This window comes from Populus trichocarpa, chromosome 11 (genome assembly GCF_000002775.5).
Source record: "Populus trichocarpa isolate Nisqually-1 chromosome 11, P.trichocarpa_v4.1, whole genome shotgun sequence".
In the NCBI taxonomy this organism is placed as follows: domain Eukaryota; kingdom Viridiplantae; phylum Streptophyta; class Magnoliopsida; order Malpighiales; family Salicaceae; genus Populus; species Populus trichocarpa.
The window spans coordinates 8,141,662-8,163,990 of NC_037295.2; positions in this window are offsets into that span (position 1 = coordinate 8,141,662).

Consider the following 22,329-nt stretch of genomic DNA (forward strand, 5'->3'; position numbering starts at 1 on the left):
TCCATCCACAAATCTGGATCGAAATCTGGATGGGTCGAAGGATGGTTCCCATATCTCTCCCTCAACCGGCTATTATAGGTCTCCTGAAATTTTTTTAAAAAATCATCATTCAAGATGCAATTCAAGAAAATAATAACTTACAAAATAAAATGAATGAACGAACATACCACGAAGTGCTGAGCACAGTTGTCCACAAACTGCTGCACCCCCTTTTGGCGGTCTTGACTCCGCACATGCGTCTCTACAAACAGCTCCATTGGACTCGACTCACGTCCAAGAGACGCAGCCTGTAAGGAAAAAATAGCTTGAAAGTTAAATATATTATAAGGAACGACAAATTAATTAACAATATATTTCATTAAAATTAATCTTACCATCCGTTTTGCATGTGCGCTGAATGGGACAGATCCGCCAGTGTGCGTCGTCATCGAACCATGAATTTGTCGGTTCCGATTGTCGGCGCCGGACTGTGAGCGCCGTGAGAACCACTTTGAGGTCACGTGCTCAATATATGCCGTCCATATTTCCCCCGAGATGAATGGCGGTTTGAATTCCCACCAAACCGCCACCTCATTCCATCCTTCAAGACCATTATCCCTCACGTTTCTTTTTTTATCTTTTTTTAGTGTCATACCAAAAATCACGCAACCTACTTCCATAGTAACAAATTAGAATTTAAAACATAAAATTATAAAACAAAATAAATATTATTTTCGATGTTACCTAGTTGCCGCGTGATTCTCCCATACCCTCCTCACAACATTGTTGTTCGCCCTATCCCACTCAAATTTGTTCTGTGTATATAAATAATTCATATAAAATAAAAATATTACAAGATATAAAATTATAAAAATTATTTATTAAAAATAAGCTAAAAATTAAAAACTAACACCGATCTAAAATCGCTTAAACCATGCATCAATATTAGGTTTCCACTCAGGATGTTTGGAAACCTGGCTCCATTGAAACAATGGAATCTCCATCGACGATTTAAACGCCAATGTTATAGCCCTTGTAGCCTCAATGTTTGTGAACCTGAAATTAAATAAAAGTAATAATATTAATTAGTTGTTCATAAATTATGTTATAAGTATATATATAAAAAAAGTAAAACCTAAACAAACTTACATTGAGAGGTCATCCTTCCATTGTGCCTGGTACTTGCGGGTGAATTGACCCTGCTGTGAAGGCACACCGCTTCTGCGCAGTGAAACCGCGCTAGAAGAGGTAGCATCACAAGTTGGCGTAGATTCCTCGTCGTGATCAGCACCTAAGGATACGTCCTCCTCGCTGCTAGAAGAACTAGCTGCAACCGTCTTCTGACGACGTGCTGTAGATTTCATTCTACGCATCTACACAAATTTATACGAATAATTACATAATTAACTTCGATTATTTTAGAAAAAATTCGACAGAGTCTCCCCTATACTGGGGGGGTCCCAAGTTATCGACAAAATCATATTACACTTCCAATTTTATTTCACATCCCTATCCAATCATCCTGGATCTCAACCCAACTCATTATCATCAACACAAAAACATCTTATTCAATAACATCATATAACAAAATTCAAGTAAAAGAATCAATTTCAACTAATTAAATTTAATTCTATATTTCAATTAACATTTAAAACATAAATTCAACAATAACAATTATAGCAATACAACCAATAATATCCTAAATTGAGATAAATTAATTAAATGTAATTCTATATATAAATTAATATTTTTAACATAAATTCAACAATAACAATTATAGCAATACAAACAATAACATCCTAAATTAATATAAAATAATTAAATGTAATTCTATATATAAATTAATATTTTTAACATAAATTCAACAATAACAATTATAGCAATACAAACAATAATATCATAAAATTAATAAATAAAATGAAAAAACTAAAAAACACTATACAAAACAACCTAAACACAAAACAAACAATACACAAAAAAATGTTTACCTTAATAGTGTGTTGAATTTAAGATTTTATCTACAAACAATACACAAAACGAAGAGCACCAAAAAAAATAATCATGATTAAAATAAAAAAAATACAAAGATAAAGAAAAAAGAATACATACCTTTTAAAACTACCACCAAAATAAGAAAATCTCTTCAAAAAGCCAAATGCAACCGGAGAGGAGAAGAGAAATGGAGAAGAAGAGAAACTGAGCCGAGAGAAAAAAATGAACCAAATGGGGGGAATGGGGTGTTTTATATGATAATTTTTCCGACGAACATTAATTGTTGTCGGTGGAATTAAATTCCGTCGGTAATTCCGTCGGCAATTAATTGATATGCGCACCAAAAAATTTCGAAAATCCCGCCAGACTTTTCGATCCGTGGGAAACTCTGTCGGTACGTCTGCACGACGAACACGTGTTTGACATGCGTGCGCTTCGGGGTGTGGGTATTCCGCCGGTGAGTCCGTCGGTAATATACGTCGGTAAAACCGTCAGAAACTCCGTCAATGATTGTGGCACACTCCTGTAATTTTTTTTCAACTCTTTGTGAAATACCGACGGGTTATAGGCCGTCGGTGATTGTGGCACACTCCCGTATTTTGTTTCAACTCTTTGTGAAATACCGACGGGTTATAGGCCGTCGTGTACACGTCGGTGAAACCGTAAATTTTTCTTATTTTTTTTTTGTGTAACCGTGTCACAAAATCTTGAATTGCAATCTTACAGTACACGCAGCACAATAACAAGAGCTGATCATTAAAGAAGAATAAATATTTCATGTTCCAAATTCTTACATTATAAATTTAAGGCTTTAGAACATGTTTAGTTAGTCGGAATTTTCATCTTCGTCCTCAATTGAATTGTTAGCATCAGCTTCATCGCACTCTTCAATTTCGTTATCATCTTCTTCAACAACATTCTTTTGTACACTAGTAGAGCTCAGAACAACATTCAACTCCTCTGCGTCAACATCAACAAGACTATCGTTGAAAACACGAAAATTCAAATTTTCTTCTAAGTCAATCGAAGGAGCAACTTGGTATGGTTCAACCAACTCACTAGCTTGAAAGACTTCATTTATCACACTTGTGTTTTCGTTCTCATCCTGAACAACCTCGACACGACCCTTGGGTTTTGTTTTTAAAACGGATAATCAATCAACTCTTGATCGGTCCTTTCTAAAGGAAGGGGTGTATGTGTAATAAACTTGTTGGCATTGCTTTGCGAAAACAAAGACGTCGTTTACGTTACGGTGTCTAGCTTTTGAGTTGATTTCAACGAGACCATAGTGAGGATCTACTCTGATTCCTCTGTCAGTTGTGTCATACCAATAGTATTTGAATAAAAACACTCTATTCTGCTCGCTATGATATTGCAGTTCGATGACCTCTTCCAATCTACCGTAGTAGTAAATTTCAAACTCACTAGAAGTCGATCCCTTAATACAAACACCGTTGTTGTATGTCTTTCTTCCATGCCCGTATTCTTCAGTATGAAAGACATATCCATTGACAAAATATCCGTTATAGCACTTGACTTTTCTTTCAGGGCCTTGGCTTAGTAAAGACAGTGAAATAGCAGCACTACCTCCCATTTGATAAACTTTGTAAATTAAATACAACAATAATCAATAAACGGATATTATGTAAAATTGACATACAATTAATTACATTGCAAGAGATAATGAGTTTGTGATAGAACTTACATGTGTTCTAAACCATGTGGCAAATTGTTCATCTTGTAATTGAAAGATCTGGGATTCGGTCAGATGTGATTTATTGGACAGTAAGTATCGTCGATGTTGCCTGCAAGGTTGTTCCAAATTATATGAGTTTATGATATCACAAAACATAAATAATACACTCTTGACAAAGTTTAAGTCAAACATCTACTTACTTAATAAAAGGTCTCAACTCATCACAGTTAAATAAGACATAATTGTGTTCTTGTCTGAACTCTATTTCAAACAAATATCTTCCCCTCACGACATTTTTAGGTGTGGGTCGTCCAGGATTGGAGAATATTGACAAGTTCCCACTTGAAGGCACTTCACCACCATCATCATGCCGTGGAACACGGTTGATCCTCGTTCTCAAATGAGGTTCAAAATAGTATGAGATAAATGTTGAGATCTCCTCAACAATATAGGCCTCACATATTGACGCCTCAACATGCGCCTTGTTCTTAACACTTTTTTTAAGATTGAACAAGTACCTGCATATATATATATATAGAATTAATAAAAAATTATCAATAAAAAAAACAAAAAAAAACATTTAATTATGAATTACATAGCAACTGTAATATCTAACCTCTCGAATGGATACATCCATCTGTACTGGACCGGTCCTCCAACTTTTACCTAAAATGGTAAATGTACGGGTAGATGCTCTATTGAGTCAAAAAATAATGGAGGGAATATCATCTCAAGTTTGCATATTGTCTCGATGATATTCTTTTCAAGCCTTTCAATGTGATCAACATTCAACTTGGTGGAGCATATATCTCTGAAGAAATGACTAATCTCCGTTAGTGCATCCCATATCCCCTTTGGCAACAAATCACGAAAAGCTAATGGGATGAGTGTTTGCATAAACACATGGCAATCATGACTCTTCATTCCATATAATCTGCATTCCTCCGTGTTAACCAGCCTTGATATGTTCGAGGCATGTCCATCGGGAAAACGCAGACTCTTAAGCTATTTGTAGACTAGTAGTTGTGTGTTTTTCTCTAGAACGAAGCTTGCTCTTGGTTTTGCGACCCATGACCCATCACAAACCAACTCCATATTTTTACGGTTATAGAACAGCGCTACATCCAATCTAGACTTGATGTTGTCCTTTGTCTTCCCCTTCACATCCATGATGGTGTTGAAAATGTTCTCAAACACGTTTTTTTCAATGTGCATGACGTCAAGGTTATGCCGGAGAAGATTGATCTTCCAATATGGAAGCTCCCAAAATATACTTCGCTTCACTCAGTTATGGGTCAAACCAAAACCAGGAAACTTCTGCTTACCTGATTGGAGACCAAACACAATGTCACCGTACTCTGAAACAACATCAAGCAATTCTTCACTGGAAAGACGCGGGGATGCAACATCCTTTTCAACTCTACCAACAAAGAAATCCTTCCTGTTCTTTCTGTACCTATGATTCGGCGGCAAGAAGCGACGATGACAGTCAAAAAAATAAGCTTTACCCCCGTTTGTTAGCGTGAATGCCTTGTTGTTCTCCATTCAGTATGGACAGGCTAGCTTTCCATGCGTGCTCCAACCAGAAACCATTCCATAAGCTGGGAAATCATTGATAGTCCACATCAAAACCGCTCTCATAACACAATTATATTTCCTCGAGATGTCATAAGTCAAAGATCTAGAGGACCACAACTGCGTTAACTCATCAATCAACGGACGAAGACAAACATCTATATTCCGCCCCAGACTGCTCGGACCTGGTATGACCATAGATAAAAACATGAACTCCGGCCTCATACACATCCCGGGTGGTAAGTTATAAACCGTCAGTATGACCAGCCAACAAGAATAAGGAGCAGAAAATGACCCGAATGGGTTGAATCTGTCTATACACAACCCAAGACGCACGTTCCTTGATTTAGCTAAAAAGTGAGGATGCACATTGTTAAAGTGTTTCCATGCTTCACCGTCAGAAGGATGAACCATCACTCCATCAACTGCATGGTGTGATTGGTGCCATGTCATGTGCTCAGCAGTCCTTGGTGACATGAATAACCTTTGCAGTCTAGGTGTAATTGGGAAGTATCTAAGTTTTTTATATGCCACGAGAGTCTTCCCTCTACCAGTTCTGGGTTTGTAACGGGAATGCCCGCATGTCATTCACTCGGTCATCTCAGCATTTTCAAGGTAGTATAACATGCAGAAGTTAGGGCATATATCAATTTTCTAGTATCCTAAACCAAGGGCTTTCATCATGGACTTGGCAGCATAGAAGTTCTCTTTCAGCTTGTTCCCTTCAGGTAAAATGCTTCTCGCCCATTCAATAATCTTGTCATAACTGGCCTCACTCAACCCGTGATCTGACTTGATGGTGAACACCTGTGCTACAGCTGATAATTTACTGTGGTTCGTGCAACCATCCCATAATGGTTCGTCAGAATCTTTCAACAGATCAAAAAACCTTGTTGCATCTGCATTAGGTTCTTCTTTTATGATTGGACATTCCCTGACATTACCTTCACTCATTCTCATTGCATCCATAACCATATTCCTGTAAGGATTACTGTTCTCATTTCCAACTTCATGCATGTTGCTAGCACTAGAAGTTGACCCAACCACATGTTCTTCCATGCTCTCATCAGGAACAAATAGTTCTCCGTGTGCATACCAACACAGGTAATCCTCCATGAACCCTTTGGTTAGAAGATGCATCGTTACAACATCTTGATGAAACTTTAAATTTTTACACTTCCTGCATGGACACCTAATACCGCCATCAGTAAAATTCCTCGGAATAGATGTTGCGAAATTAATAAAACCCTGGACACCGTTACAATAATTCATCCTCCGCAATCCTTGGGGTGAGTTCCGATACATCCATGAACAATCATCCATGACTTCTATTGAACCTCTATAAAACATAAAAAAAATATTGGTTTTCCCCGACATTATCAAACAAACTAAAACAACACTTATGTTAAATATTCATTATCAATTATCAACTATCAACGTTCATACATACAAATTTGCACATATATAAATTTACAGAAATCACAAGTTCGAAATAAAATTGATAACAATTAAAAAAGACCCGTTAAACAAGCTATTAATTATTTATTTCATCACAACACATTTAATTCGGTGTAATTCAAACAAAATTTCAACAATTTACAAACAAATATAATTTGACAAAATCTAAAACAAACTATAACAATTACAAAATTATACATTCATACTACAAATTTCTTTGACAAATAACAATCAAACAAGTACATATGTTAACAAAATACATATACTAAAAAAACAATAAAATTCACATTTAAATGTTAAAATAAAAAGAATAGATTTACTTACAAAAAAATGATAAAATCCACAAGAAACGGATATTGTAACCACGTACAAGGTATTAGAAACTTGAGTGCTTGTGTTGAGAATAGTGGAGAGTTGGGATGGGTGGTTGGCTACAGTTTGGGAGGGGAGAGGTGGGATGGGAAAGAAGAAGAAGGAGAAACAGAGGAAGAGAGTGTCGGCAGTGGGGGTGTATATAATGGTTTTTACCGATGGAATCACCGACGAAATGTATCCGTCGGTGATTCCATCGGTGATTCTGTCGGCGACAGTGCCATGTCACTGTACGGATATCTCAGTTTGAATCCCTCGGTCATTCCGTCTGTAAAATCGTCTGAAAAAATAGTCTGTCGGAGATACGGTCGGTATATACCGACAGATTTTGAGATGGAATTTAGTTCGTCAGTAATAACTACCAATGAAATATTTCCATCGATAATTCTGTTGGTTTTCTCCGGTTTTCTGGTAGTGATTTTGGCTTCCAAGAGATGCTGAAAAATCGAGAATCATACGTATGACTTGGAAAGTGAATTCAATCAATACAAAGTGGAGCTGCCCACCATTTTGTCTTTGTTGAAAACGCCATGTTATTCCCATGCGAATATAAACTTTTGCCTTTTGCCTCGTTCATATGGAAAAGAACCTAAGAGATTCGGATTCTATTGGAAAAAATTAAGTAAATGAAAGAGAAACCATTTTGGTGAGTTTGGCAAGAAGAGCAAAAGTTTGAAACTCATAGAGTTAAAAGAAAAACCAAAAGATTATATTTCTTCTATAGTATGCATCGAAGTACTGGCAACTTGCAACTTGCTTGTGTAGTATTCGGACCATTCTCAATCCCTATACAATAGCAACAAGCTTGAGCTAGCTTTTCCTACTTGCAAGATTTGTCAAAACATTCATATTCTTTCTACAGAAAAAAAAAATTATATTCCATAAAAGCAGGTCCCTAAATTTGACTGACAGATCATGCTAGAATAGCACATCAGTGTCATTAAAAAAAAATTTCTTTTTAGATGTTTAACATTAAGTTTTGGAAGCAATTTTGAAAAAAATTAATTTTTTTTATTTTTTATTTTAAATTAATATTTTTTATATTTTTATATCATCTTGATATGGTGATATCAAAAATAATTTTTTTAAAATAAAAAAAATATTATTTTGATATGTTTTGGAATAAAAAAATATTTTAAAAAGCAATCGCTACCACATTTCTAAACACACTAGTTTTCTAATTTAACCTAATTGGTGACAAACAACATACTAGTTTGGGTTTAACCTAATTGTTGACAATATGTTTGCTTCAGTTTATGCACGCTCAGGATGTGGTGGTCCTTTTTATTCCCCGGCAGCCATTTGACTCTCAAGAGTTGCTCGTGTCCACTACCAGCCTCTTTCATCCACCACTGTGCCCCATCCCTAAGCATCAAGCTAGGTCTGTAACCACCACTTAATCATTTGACTGCCTCAATTATCGATTCCACCTCTTAACGCACACGAAGATGTACATATATAAATTCAAAAATTAATCAAATTATATAAAAGACTAAAACCCGAACAACTACAATAATATTCAAATTACAAAGATAATATGCTATACTTTTTTTATTAAATTATAAAATGAATCATCTAAGTGAATAAATTCATTTTGATCCTTTTTATTCTTTCCTTCTTTCACAAAACTTAATTATGATATTACTCATGCTTCAATTTTCACTTTTAATTATTAGGATCCCACATTTAAAACGTAGCTTCCTTAACTATAAAAAAAATAAAATAAAAATTAAATGTTTATATAAGTAGGTCATGAATTGGGTCAATTGTTTGTATCACTCTTTCCTTTTTCAAAACATAAGAGTAATGTAACGCTTTACCATTAGAGTTCTGCTACAAAGCACCCATTAACAAAACAACCAAATTACAGGAGTCAGGTTTTGTTTTATTTTATTTTATTTTTTATAGTGAACCACCTCAATTTATTTCTTTAATTTTTTTTTTCCTTTCAATTACATCATCTTATAGCCTAATTAGATAAAATTAGGTTACCTAAAATATAGTACGCATGCCCAAATTAAAAGATAAATGACTAAAATATAATAATATACACAGAGGAAATATATGGCTAACTCATATAGATCATGATAATTTTTATTTTGATTTGAAAATTTATTTTTATATTTTTTTTGAGTCCCAGGTTAGAACTCATCTAAAAACAATTAAGAGAGAGGAATTTGTTAGTTGTCCTGATTCCAAATCATATTATAGATATTTATAGCAATAAAAGTAAAAAAAACAAACTATTATTCATTTTTGTCATGCTTCTAATATCATATTATATATATTTATGGGAATTTTTAATTTTTTCTCCAATTATTATAGAAAACAAATCATGAATAGTTAATTTACATAAAATTTATGTTTTTTTAAAGAATTTTAATACATTCATTTTATATAATTATATCAATATTTTTAATATTTTTTTAAAAAAATTTTAAGAATATAATGGATTTTTATTTACAAAACAATGATTACAATTTACAAAACATCCTTATATTAGATTAGTTATAAGTTTCACGAGTTCATTTTTATCATATTATTAATTAAAAGATATTTTAGAAAAACACAACACATCAGAGTAATGTAAGTTTCACGAGTTCATTAAAAGATATTATTAGGATATTTATAAGTTTATAAGTGAATAAAGATATTTTATAAGTTTTATAAGTTTCACGAGTTCATTTAGATTAGTGAATAAAGATATTTTATAAGTTTCACGAGTTCATTAAAAGATATTATTAGGATCCCACATTTAAAACGTAGCTTCCTTAACTATAAAAAAAATAAAATAAAAAAATATTTTAAAAAGCAATCGCTACCACATTTCTAAACACACTAGTTTTCTAATTTAACCTAATTGGTGACAAACAACATACTAGTTTGGGTTTAACCTAATTGTTGACAATATGTTTGCTTCAGTTTATGCACGCTCAGGATGTGGTGGTCCTTTTTATTCCCCGGCAGCCATTTGACTCTCAAGAGTTGCTCGTGTCCACTACCAGCCTCTTTCATCCACCACTGTGCCCCATCCCTAAGCATCAAGCTAGGTCTGTAACCACCACTTAATCATTTGACTGCCTCAATTATCGATTCCACCTCTTAACGCACACGAAGATGTACATATATAAATTCAAAAATTAATCAAATTATATAAAAGACTAAAACCCGAACAACTACAATAATATTCAAATTACAAAGATAATATGCTATACTTTTTTTATTAAATTATAAAATGAATCATCTAAGTGAATAAATTCATTTTGATCCTTTTTATTCTTTCCTTCTTTCACAAAACTTAATTATGATATTACTCATGCTTCAATTTTCACTTTTAATTATTAGGATCCCACATTTAAAACGTAGCTTCCTTAACTATAAAAAAATAAAATAAAAATTAAATGTTTATATAAGTAGGTCATGAATTGGGTCAATTGTTTGTATCACTCTTTCCTTTTTCAAAACATAAGAGTAATGTAACGCTTTACCATTAGAGTTCTGCTACAAAGCACCCATTAACAAAACAACCAAATTACAGGAGTCAGGTTTTGTTTTATTTTATTTTATTTTTTATAGTGAACCACCTCAATTTATTTCTTTAATTTTTTTTTTCCTTTCAATTACATCATCTTATAGCCTAATTAGATAAAATTAGGTTACCTAAAATATAGTACGCATGCCCAAATTAAAAGATAAATGACTAAAATATAATAATATACACAGAGGAAATATATGGCTAACTCATATAGATCATGATAATTTTTATTTTGATTTGAAAATTTATTTTTATATTTTTTTTGAGTCCCAGGTTAGAACTCATCTAAAAACAATTAAGAGAGAGGAATTTGTTAGTTGTCCTGATTCCAAATCATATTATAGATATTTATAGCAATAAAAGTAAAAAAAACAAACTATTATTCATTTTTGTCATGCTTCTAATATCATATTATATATATTTATGGGAATTTTTAATTTTTTCTCCAATTATTATAGAAAACAAATCATGAATAGTTAATTTACATAAAATTTATGTTTTTTTAAAGAATTTTAATACATTCATTTTATATAATTATATCAATATTTTTAATATTTTTTTAAAAAAATTTTAAGAATATAATGGATTTTTATTTACAAAACAATGATTACAATTTACAAAACATCCTTATATTAGATTAGTTATAAGTTTCACGAGTTCATTTTTATCATATTATTAATTAAAAGATATTTTAGAAAAACACAACACATCAGAGTAATGTAAGTTTCACGAGTTCATTAAAAGATATTATTAGGATATTTATAAGTTTATAAGTGAATAAAGATATTTTATAAGTTTTATAAGTTTCACGAGTTCATTTAGATTAGTGAATAAAGATATTTTATAAGTTTCACGAGTTCATTAAAAGATATTATTAGGATCCCACATTTAAAACGTAGCTTCCTTAACTATAAAAAAAATAAAATAAAAAAATATTTTAAAAAGCAATCGCTACCACATTTCTAAACACACTAGTTTTCTAATTTAACCTAATTGGTGACAAACAACATACTAGTTTGGGTTTAACCTAATTGTTGACAATATGTTTGCTTCAGTTTATGCACGCTCAGGATGTGGTGGTCCTTTTTATTCCCCGGCAGCCATTTGACTCTCAAGAGTTGCTCGTGTCCACTACCAGCCTCTTTCATCCACCACTGTGCCCCATCCCTAAGCATCAAGCTAGGTCTGTAACCACCACTTAATCATTTGACTGCCTCAATTATCGATTCCACCTCTTAACGCACACGAAGATGTACATATATAAATTCAAAAATTAATCAAATTATATAAAAGACTAAAACCCGAACAACTACAATAATATTCAAATTACAAAGATAATATGCTATACTTTTTTTATTAAATTATAAAATGAATCATCTAAGTGAATAAATTCATTTTGATCCTTTTTATTCTTTCCTTCTTTCACAAAACTTAATTATGATATTACTCATGCTTCAATTTTCACTTTTAATTATTAGGATCCCACATTTAAAACGTAGCTTCCTTAACTATAAAAAAAATAAAATAAAAATTAAATGTTTATATAAGTAGGTCATGAATTGGGTCAATTGTTTGTATCACTCTTTCCTTTTTCAAAACATAAGAGTAATGTAACGCTTTACCATTAGAGTTCTGCTACAAAGCACCCATTAACAAAACAACCAAATTACAGGAGTCAGGTTTTGTTTTATTTTATTTTATTTTTTATAGTGAACCACCTCAATTTATTTCTTTAATTTTTTTTTTCCTTTCAATTACATCATCTTATAGCCTAATTAGATAAAATTAGGTTACCTAAAATATAGTACGCATGCCCAAATTAAAAGATAAATGACTAAAATATAATAATATACACAGAGGAAATATATGGCTAACTCATATAGATCATGATAATTTTATTTTGATTTGAAAATTTATTTTTATATTTTTTTTGAGTCCCAGGTTAGAACTCATCTAAAAACAATTAAGAGAGAGGAATTTGTTAGTTGTCCTGATTCCAAATCATATTATAGATATTTATAGCAATAAAAGTAAAAAAAACAAACTATTATTCATTTTTGTCATGCTTCTAATATCATATTATATATATTTATGGGAATTTTTAATTTTTTCTCCAATTATTATAGAAAACAAATCATGAATAGTTAATTTACATAAAATTTATGTTTTTTTAAAGAATTTTAATACATTCATTTTATATAATTATATCAATATTTTTAATATTTTTTTAAAAAAAATTTAAGAATATAATGGATTTTTATTTACAAAACAATGATTACAATTTACAAAACATCCTTATATTAGATTAGTTATAAGTTTCACGAGTTCATTTTTATCATATTATTAATTAAAAGATATTTTAGAAAAACACAACACATCAGAGTAATGTAAGTTTCACGAGTTCATTAAAAGATATTATTAGGATATTTATAAGTTTATAAGTGAATAAAGATATTTTATAAGTTTTATAAGTTTCACGAGTTCATTTAGATTAGTGAATAAAGATATTTTATAAGTTTCACGAGTTCATTAAAAGATATTATTAGGATCCCACATTTAAAACGTAGCTTCCTTAACTATAAAAAAAATAAAAGAAAAATTAAATGTTTATATAAGTAGGTCATGAATTGGGTCAATTGTTTGTATCACTCTTTCCTTTTTCAAAACATAAGAGTAATGTAACGCTTTACCATTGGAGTTCTGCTACGAAGCACTCATTAACAAAACAACTAAATTACAGGAGTCAGGTTTTGTTTTATTTTATTTTATTTTTTATAGTGAAGCACCTCAATTTATTTCTTTAATTCTTTTTTTTTTCTTTCAATTACATCATCTTATAGCCTAATTAGATAAAATTAGGTTACCTAAAGTATAGTACGCATGCCCAAATTAAAAGATAAAGGACTAAAATATAATAATATATACAAAGAAAATATATGGCTAACTCATGTAGATCATGACAATTTTTATTTTGATTTGAAAGTTTATTTTTATTGTTTTTTTTTTAAGAGAGAGGAAGTTGTTAGCCATATTTTTTTAAATTAATGTTATTTTAAATATTTTTTTAATTATTTGAAATTGACTTAATTAAAATTCACTTAGAATAATTCAAGTTTAGTCAAATTAATATTTAAAATGATTCAAAATAAAACCCTATCCGAGTCATTAACAGCCACATATTTGATAACTATGCCTTTTCTATCTTGTGACAGCCATATGTTAATAACTATGCCTATTCTATCTTGTAACAGCCATATGGAGAGAATTTCTACATCACACGCGTGAAACACTTGGGCATGCCTCTGACCAATTCATAGGCATAGTTAGTTTAAAAATATTTTTTAATATTTTAGTTTTTTAATTTTTCAATCACCTAAAACAACATCCATCTGGAATTTAAAATTGATCGAAGTTGATTAATAGATCACAAAATCACCTTGTAGCCTAAACCTCATCAAACTTTAAAATAAATTTGACAACTATGCTTGCAGGCATGTCCAAGGTATTTTTGATTTTTGGAATTAGTTTAATCACACAAATCACGGTATTTTATCTTTCTAGCTTAGCTTGATAAAAAAATTTAAAAAATAACACGGGTTATAAAAATAACATAATTTAAACATAACCGTGTTTATAAATAGCGGTTGTTTTAAAATTTATGTTCCTTTTAAATTAATTAATATATATAAAAACCAACCTAAAATCTTATAGAGATTCAATTATTAAGAAATGAGATTCAAAAACCTAGGATGAGAGATAAAGAGGGGAGAACAAAAAGGAAAAGAAATAATGGGTTATTGGGAGACTAGTGTGTATGGAGTGGCAATTGTAAATGTCTTTATTATCGTGTCTTTACTATCTCAACATCTAATGGCATTACCACTTTTATTAATGACATTTTCTCATTAATGTTGTCACACGTGTGCGGCGTCACGACGATCGTTCTTCCGGGTCATTATTATCAGGATAGATATGGGTGGAAAGAACAAGGAATTCTTGTTTTTTATCAGTAAAATAAAAAAGGGAGTCGTCGCCTAGTATTTTGGTCACTAGAAACCCTAACTGGTCTCAAAGTCTGGATAAGGGGATCGATTGTGTATAGGGAGGACGTATCATCCCTAGTACATCTTACCTAAGATAAGATGCATTATTTGTTTGTTTGTCTGATATAAACTAAGGTATTGTTGCATTTTCTAGTCGTTGGTCTATTTAAAGTGTAAGAAAAGTCCTTATCGGTAAGGAGGTCCTTACTTTTCATGTTAAAGCCTAGCTATGTAAAAACATATATTTTTTTATTTTTTCTTTTAATATCAGGAATATGTCTTACATATAAGTTTGTAATCCTTGATATTGGAAAAAACAAAAACATTTTTTTTTGTATTTTTAAAATGTAGGCTAAGTTCTCATGACTTTAATAAACTAGTTACTAAATCCAAAAATATATGTAAAAATAAAAAGAATATTTTTTTGATTTTTTTAATATGCTAAAATATGAAAATATAATTTATGTTTTGAGAGACTTGGCCATACTAAAAAAAATCAATATTTTTTGTCCTAACAGCTCAATCAATCACAAATCATCATTAAACAATCCAAAAAAATACACACAATTAATATTTTTTGTCCCAAAAACTAATAATTTATCAAATAAATGGTTTGGGGTTAGGAATCGATCTTTTAAGGTTGTTGGGGTTGTCTAGGGATTGTTGAAAACCTTTCAAGGTTACTAGGTAATCCCGATAACTCGTGGAACCATGCAGCACTGCCACTATCGGCGCGTAGAATCACTTGTTGTCTCTGCTGGAGGAGGAACACCTGGTGAATTTGAGACTCCTCTATCTCCTCTTCGATTCCAAACTAACAGTGTAGCAAAAGAACTTCTTATTAGGTGTTCACGGGTCACCTAGGGTAAGGTCACAATTTAGGAACCAATCAATCCCAACTCGAGATAAATGACATAATCTTCAATCTCATTCTCTTTTAGATTATAGATGATGAGATCAATAAACATCTTATTTTGGTTTCTCACTTTATCATTAGGTTGTATTACACAAATTGAAAGATGAAACGTTATATGCATAGGAGTAACATTGATTTTTTTTTTCATTATTAGGATTACGCCCCTCAATTTTTGCCATCCTTTTCTCATGTTTCCTTTCTACCACCCTTAAGTAATTCTTTCTACATGGCTTAAAATCCAATGTAAACCACTAATCAGTATATTTCAACTTCATGTAATTGATTCGCTTAAGTAATCCTATGTTTAGATCATATCTTAGTGGCAACCCATACTTTATCATGTATTTAGCAACTATTTTTACAGTTTTTGAAATTTATGACTTTGTAAACATTGTGTTTTCTTAGGCACCAAATCTACGTTCACAACCTTGAAGGCATGACAATCTCTATCTCAGCTTCTCTTAACTTATATATAGGTCACAAACACATTTTTTTATCATTAACAACACCTCATCCACTTTCATAATCACTAGCCTTTTATTGGCCTTATATTTGAACCTTTGATACAAAGATAATGCCATCGCTCTCACAACATGGATTTAAGGTTGTCCTAATAACATGCTATTTTAAAGCTGAATATCAATTACTTATAGGGTGATTTGAAACTATAGCGGCCTAATGATGACTTTGTCAACATTGTGTTTTTAGGAACCAAATCTACATGCATAACCTTGAAGGAATGAAGATCTTTATCTTGTTCTCTTAGCTTCTATATAGGACATTAACATATATTTCATCGTTAATAACACCTTATCCACTTTCATAGTTATTAACCTTTTATTGACCATATATTTGAACCTTTGATACAAAGATAATGTCATCGCTCCTACAACATGGATTTAAGGTCATCTTAATGACATCTTATATTAAAGCTAAATATCAATTACTTATAAGGTGACTTGGAACTATAGCGGCCTAATGACCAAGTCTACATCGATGTCATCAATCACCTACCTCGATGAATCGTCATAATCTATTTCCATCATATTTCTTTAATGTATATGTGATGCATCATCTTATAAAAGATCTAAGATGGGCATTTGAAGCATATTAAAAGTTGAGTCATTATCTATTAACACTTTATCTATGATGTAATCTTTGCTCTTAATCATGACATGTGCTTTCTAGACCTAGTTCATCTTTGGAGAAATACAAGTAGTTGGTGGCCTGAAGTTTTCCTACTATATGCTTTATATAATCAAATATGATATCCTCAGGAACATATGTTTAATTTATAACTTTCTATAGCACTTTCCGATATGGTTTTAAAGTTAAGATGAGAGAAAGAGTATGGATATCTAAGCTGAGGTTTTCTTTAATTGGTCAACCACATTGTAGTCAATATATTTTTATAAATTCAAGAAACTTAGTACCTTCCTCATTATTTATTAGCTTGTTAACTTCATCATCATTGACAAGCTCTTAAACTACCTTTCTTTTAGTCTTTCATTGCCTTTCTAGCTTTTATAAAGTAAAACACCTTCTAGTTCTTGTCAAACCATTAACCTTAGTATGCATGATAGGGTGTGACTCTTTATTATGAAAGGTGTATCCATAATTGTAAGGCAAAGTGTGATAGTTACTTATGGTCATGTAAGTTAGCATAAATAGAATCATTCTTAAAGGATTATTCATCGTTGGCTGGTACCTATTTACCTCTACTTTGTTTCCTTGGGAAGATAGCTTTCCCACCTTATTCTCAACCTTATTGTTCTTAAATTATAGCATACTTAGTTATTGATATCATGCTTGGACTCATGATGGAACTCATCATATTTATTGATATTGTATCTGACTCATGGTGGAACTCTTCACATTTATTGATATTGTATCTGACTCATGATGGAACTTGCAATACATATTAGGATCCTCAATAGCCTATATTTTAAATGGTGCCTTGAGGTAATTTTTATGGGATAACATATTGAACAAACTTCTCATTGTTATCTTCAAAGTGGCCTTATTCCTATCATAACTAGCATCATTAAAAATCATGCCTCCTTCTCTATAACAACGTGGTTTGGCAATGGATCTATGCTTATATTTGAGGCGTTATAACTTCCATCAAATGTTATCTAACCCGACTTGATGAGGTGGAGGATCTTTTATTTAAAGCATTATAATTATTAATGTTATATCCAATAACACCAGCATGGTATTGGTATTTATGGTCAGGTTTATACTAATGAGAGTATGGTGATTGAAGAAGTGTTTATGGTGTAGAAGAAATTTATCCAATTCAAACTATCTTTTTTATCAATTCTCCTAATGGTAGCGAAAGAAGCGATAATGTTTCCTAATTTCTTTAAATATTTGTATAAGGCTAGTTATTTAGGCCAACTTGGTCGTTTGATGTTTTTTGGTTAAAGAATGGCTAATTTTATGGGAAATGGTTATGTTGGTAAGTAGAGAATTTTTAAGATGAGCTCAGATTGGAGATGGATATAGCATTGGCTAGCGTCGAAGTGAATGGTTGAAGATTGGTGTTATTGGTATTAGCTTGCTGATTGGATCTCTATTAATTATTCCAACAACTTCTAGGTTGACAAAGATTGATTTCCATTTGGTGAACATTGTTTGTCCTTTATCTTGTTGATGAATCCACCCTTATTTCCTTTAGTTAGCTTTAGAAATGTTTGATATTTTTCCTGTCCTCACTGCCTACTTAATTTTATTAGTTATAATAACAATCTTTGTATAATATTGTGCCAAAGTGTTGACCAATTCAAAGTATGGACCTTTGAATGTACATGAGAAGAGCATAATCATTTCTTCATCCATTAGAGAAGAATGGATCTGTGTAACTACTTTGCTCCACCTTTAAAAGTACTTTTTAATGGATTTTTTAGTTTGTTTTTCATGTTTTGCAAACTAGAACAATCTAAATCCATAACTATATTGAACTTGTACTACTTTACAAAAGCATATATCAAATCTCTCCATCTTTGAATCTTGGTATTGTCAAGACGTATATACCAACTTGATATTGCGATGTTTTTTTTTCAAGGTCTACTTTGACCATTTTAATGCAATATACATGTAAATGCATCATGGGACATTATGTACCACTATACTTGGTAAACTTAAGCATCTTAAATCTTTTAGGCATTATGATGTTAGACATGAGATACATTTCAATTGCATTCATTATTTCATAAAGGTCTGCGTCTTTTATCCCTAAAAATCATTCTTTTTTTATAGGCAACTTTTTAAAGTCAAACTCTTTTGCTATCTTAACCCTTTAAGTTTCTTTAACGATAAGTTCACTAGTTGGAGCAACCTAGGCTTATAATGCTTGTAGCAAATTCATCAATGGGAAATGCGTTATGAATTTGGACTAAACAAAAGCATCTGGTACCCCCAAGCTTGGTTGTCCAAAAATATATGGTCATAATTTCTTTTTTCGCATTAACTAGATATTAGGGTGAATTGTCTTTTATGTTAGAGTCTATCCCTAGTTGGAGTTTCCCCCCCTAATATTATAGCTTGTAATGCTCACTCGAGCAGGCTAATAAGGCTAGCAACCTCTCCTTTTAGACTTTTTATCTCTTTTTGGTTTCTTTGTTCTAGCTATAATCTTTTTTTCTATTTTTCTCTATTGGATCTAATATTGTGGATTGTAGGGGGAAGGTGAACTTTCATAGGATGACTTATATTTTTTTTTGCACTTATTTGATATACATATCTATAAAAATAATACAATGTATAAATAAATACAAAATCTAAAATAATAGTTTACAAAGCTTGTATAATACAAATTTATTCTAAAAATTATTGTCCTAAATAAAGCTATTTCACATATTTGTTTCAACATTTATAAGCCTGGATATGCCACAACTTTATTGATGCAATATCAAATTTGACTAAAGTAATGCAGGAGTTCTTTTGAAGTTGATCGACTTTATATTATGTGTTCAGCTATGCCTTTTAATCTTATAGAATAATTATTAGCATTTTGATCATGCATGTGATAGTGCATGATTTTAGAAGTTAATGATGTGCTTTCCTTTTCATAGCATCTCTCTTGTTGGTTAAAGTTTGCCTGATTTTGTCAAATTCATATTCTCACAGTCCTAATACAAAGCTAGATCCATTCTAGCTTTAATTTTATCTTTTGTTTTGTCTTTCACGTCCATGATCATGTTAAGAATATTATCAAACATATTTTTATCAATATACATAACATCCAAATTATGGTGGATGACATTAGTCTTCCAATAAGGAAGCTCTAAAAAAATACCCCACTTTACCCAATTTTGGGTCACACCAAAACCATATAACTTTTTCTTACTAGAATAAAAACAAAATACAATGCTTTCAAACTACTATACTTCATCGTAGACCTCTTCACCTGACAATATCGGTGGTACAATATTCCTTTCAACTTTACATTTCAAAAAGTTTTTTCTACTGTTATTGAATCAATGATGACTTGGAAAAAACCTCTAGTGACAATAATAATAAATAAAAAAAAGCTTTAACATCATTGATTAAGGTAAATGCCTTTTTATTATCCATATAATATGAACAAACTAATTTTTCATATATGCTCTAACTTGAAACCATCCTATATACAGAAAAATCATTTATAGTCTATATTAAAGTTATATTCATTTAAAAATTTTATTTTCTTGAGATATCATATGTTAAACCCCTAACTGACCAAAAATGATTTAACACATCAATCAACGGTTAAATACAAACATCTATATTTCTACCTGGATTGTAAAAAACATGTATGACAACAGATAATATCAAGAATTTTGGCTTTATACACATCCGTAAAGGCAAGTTATAAACTATTAGTATGACCAGATAACAAGAATAAGGAGCATCAAATGATCTAAATGGATTAAATCTATTAGTTCACAAACTAAGATGTATGTTCTGTGGTTTCATAAAAAACTAAGGATGATTTCAAGTTTCACCATAAAAAAGATACACTATAACTATATCCACCTCATCATATGAATGATATCATGTCATATGCTCAGCAGTCTTTGGAGACATAAATAACCTTTATAGCCTATGAGTGATTGGAAAGTATCTCAATTTTTTATATGCGACAAGTTTCCTTCCTCTACCACTATTAGGTTTATACTAAGCATGCCAAAAGATTTTACACTTGGTAAAATTTGAATATTTACTGCAGTACAATATGCAAAAGTTTGGACACATATCAATTTTTTGGTATCTCAGGCCAAGAGGTTTCATAATGGATTTCTCAACATAGAAGTTATCTTTCAGCCTATTCCCTTCAGGTAACATTTTTTTCTTATTTGAAGATCCTATCATAATCGGTCTCACTTAACCCATAATCTAACTTGATAGAAAACACTTGTGCAATGATCATTAATTTACTATGAGTTGTACATCTATCCTATAATGGTTCATTAGAATTTTTTAAAAGTTAAAAAAATCTAACTGCATCTATATTTGGTTCTTCATCTAAAGGATTGTTACGTGAACCTTTACCTAAATAATTCTAATTCATTCTCATTGTATCCATCACAATACTCCAATAAGGTTTGCTATTATCATCGGTAAACTCATGTATGTTGTTAGAACTAGAATCTTAGTCAACTATGCTTTCTAACATGGTTATGTAAAGAAAATAGGGTTCTCCGTGTGCAAAATAACATAAGTATTTCTTAACAAACTCTTTTTTTAAGTAGATGCATTGTCACAACATCTTTATGGTGAAACGTTTTATTCCTACGCTTCACATATAGTAATCTAATTTCACCTTAACTAATATTATTTGGCTTATAAAATACAAAATTAATAAAATCACCAACCCCTTTAAGATAATCTAGCCTATACAACCTTTTAAAAGAATCTCGATACATCCAAGAACGATCCAATAGCTAATTATCATTTCTACACAAACTCAATTTTGTGTCAAAATATGAACTAAACAATAAAATTATTGACAAATAATCGGCACCAAACTAATTATCCATTATTTGTTCAATTAATACCTTTTGATTATTATGAATTCCATAGAAAATCAGTTTCCCTAAATTTCCTCAAATTTTCATCTTGATAATAAAATTGGTAAACTGTAATTGGTACTAATTATTTCTTTAATTATAAAATACCTAAGTTTCAAAATTAAACTCAATTTCATCAAATGACAAATAAAATCAATTTCTCCCAAATCTCAAACAAATCCTAACACAAAAACTATATATTAATACATATTCTTTTGGGAAAAGCTATAAAACACTTCAAATATAAACGAGTTACCAAAAAATTGGCAAATTTTCCTACTTGGTGTAGAGAAGCTACTCAAGAAATTAAACGAGGAGAGGGATGCTAACACTATTAATAGATGTAAGTAATTTTGGGTAGCAGAATTTGTAAAGGTGGTGGCTAGATTTGTGAGAAAATGGGGGCGGGCTACCATTTTTTTATAAAGAAAAAGAAGAAGTAGAAAGGGGATAACTATCAAGTTTTAATTCATTTAAATTTACTAATAGATATTCTGTCGAAAAATCCTGACGTATCAAATTTATGATAGAATTACCAATAAAAATTTTATTAATTTTTTTATTTTCTGTATTTTGTCTGAAATTACCCATGAAATATATTCCATCATCTCTATATACGTTAGCAATTACTGACGAAAAAGATTTATTGCAATTTTCATTGGAAATTACGGATATAATATTTTTAGTTCGCATTTCTAATGCCATTTGCT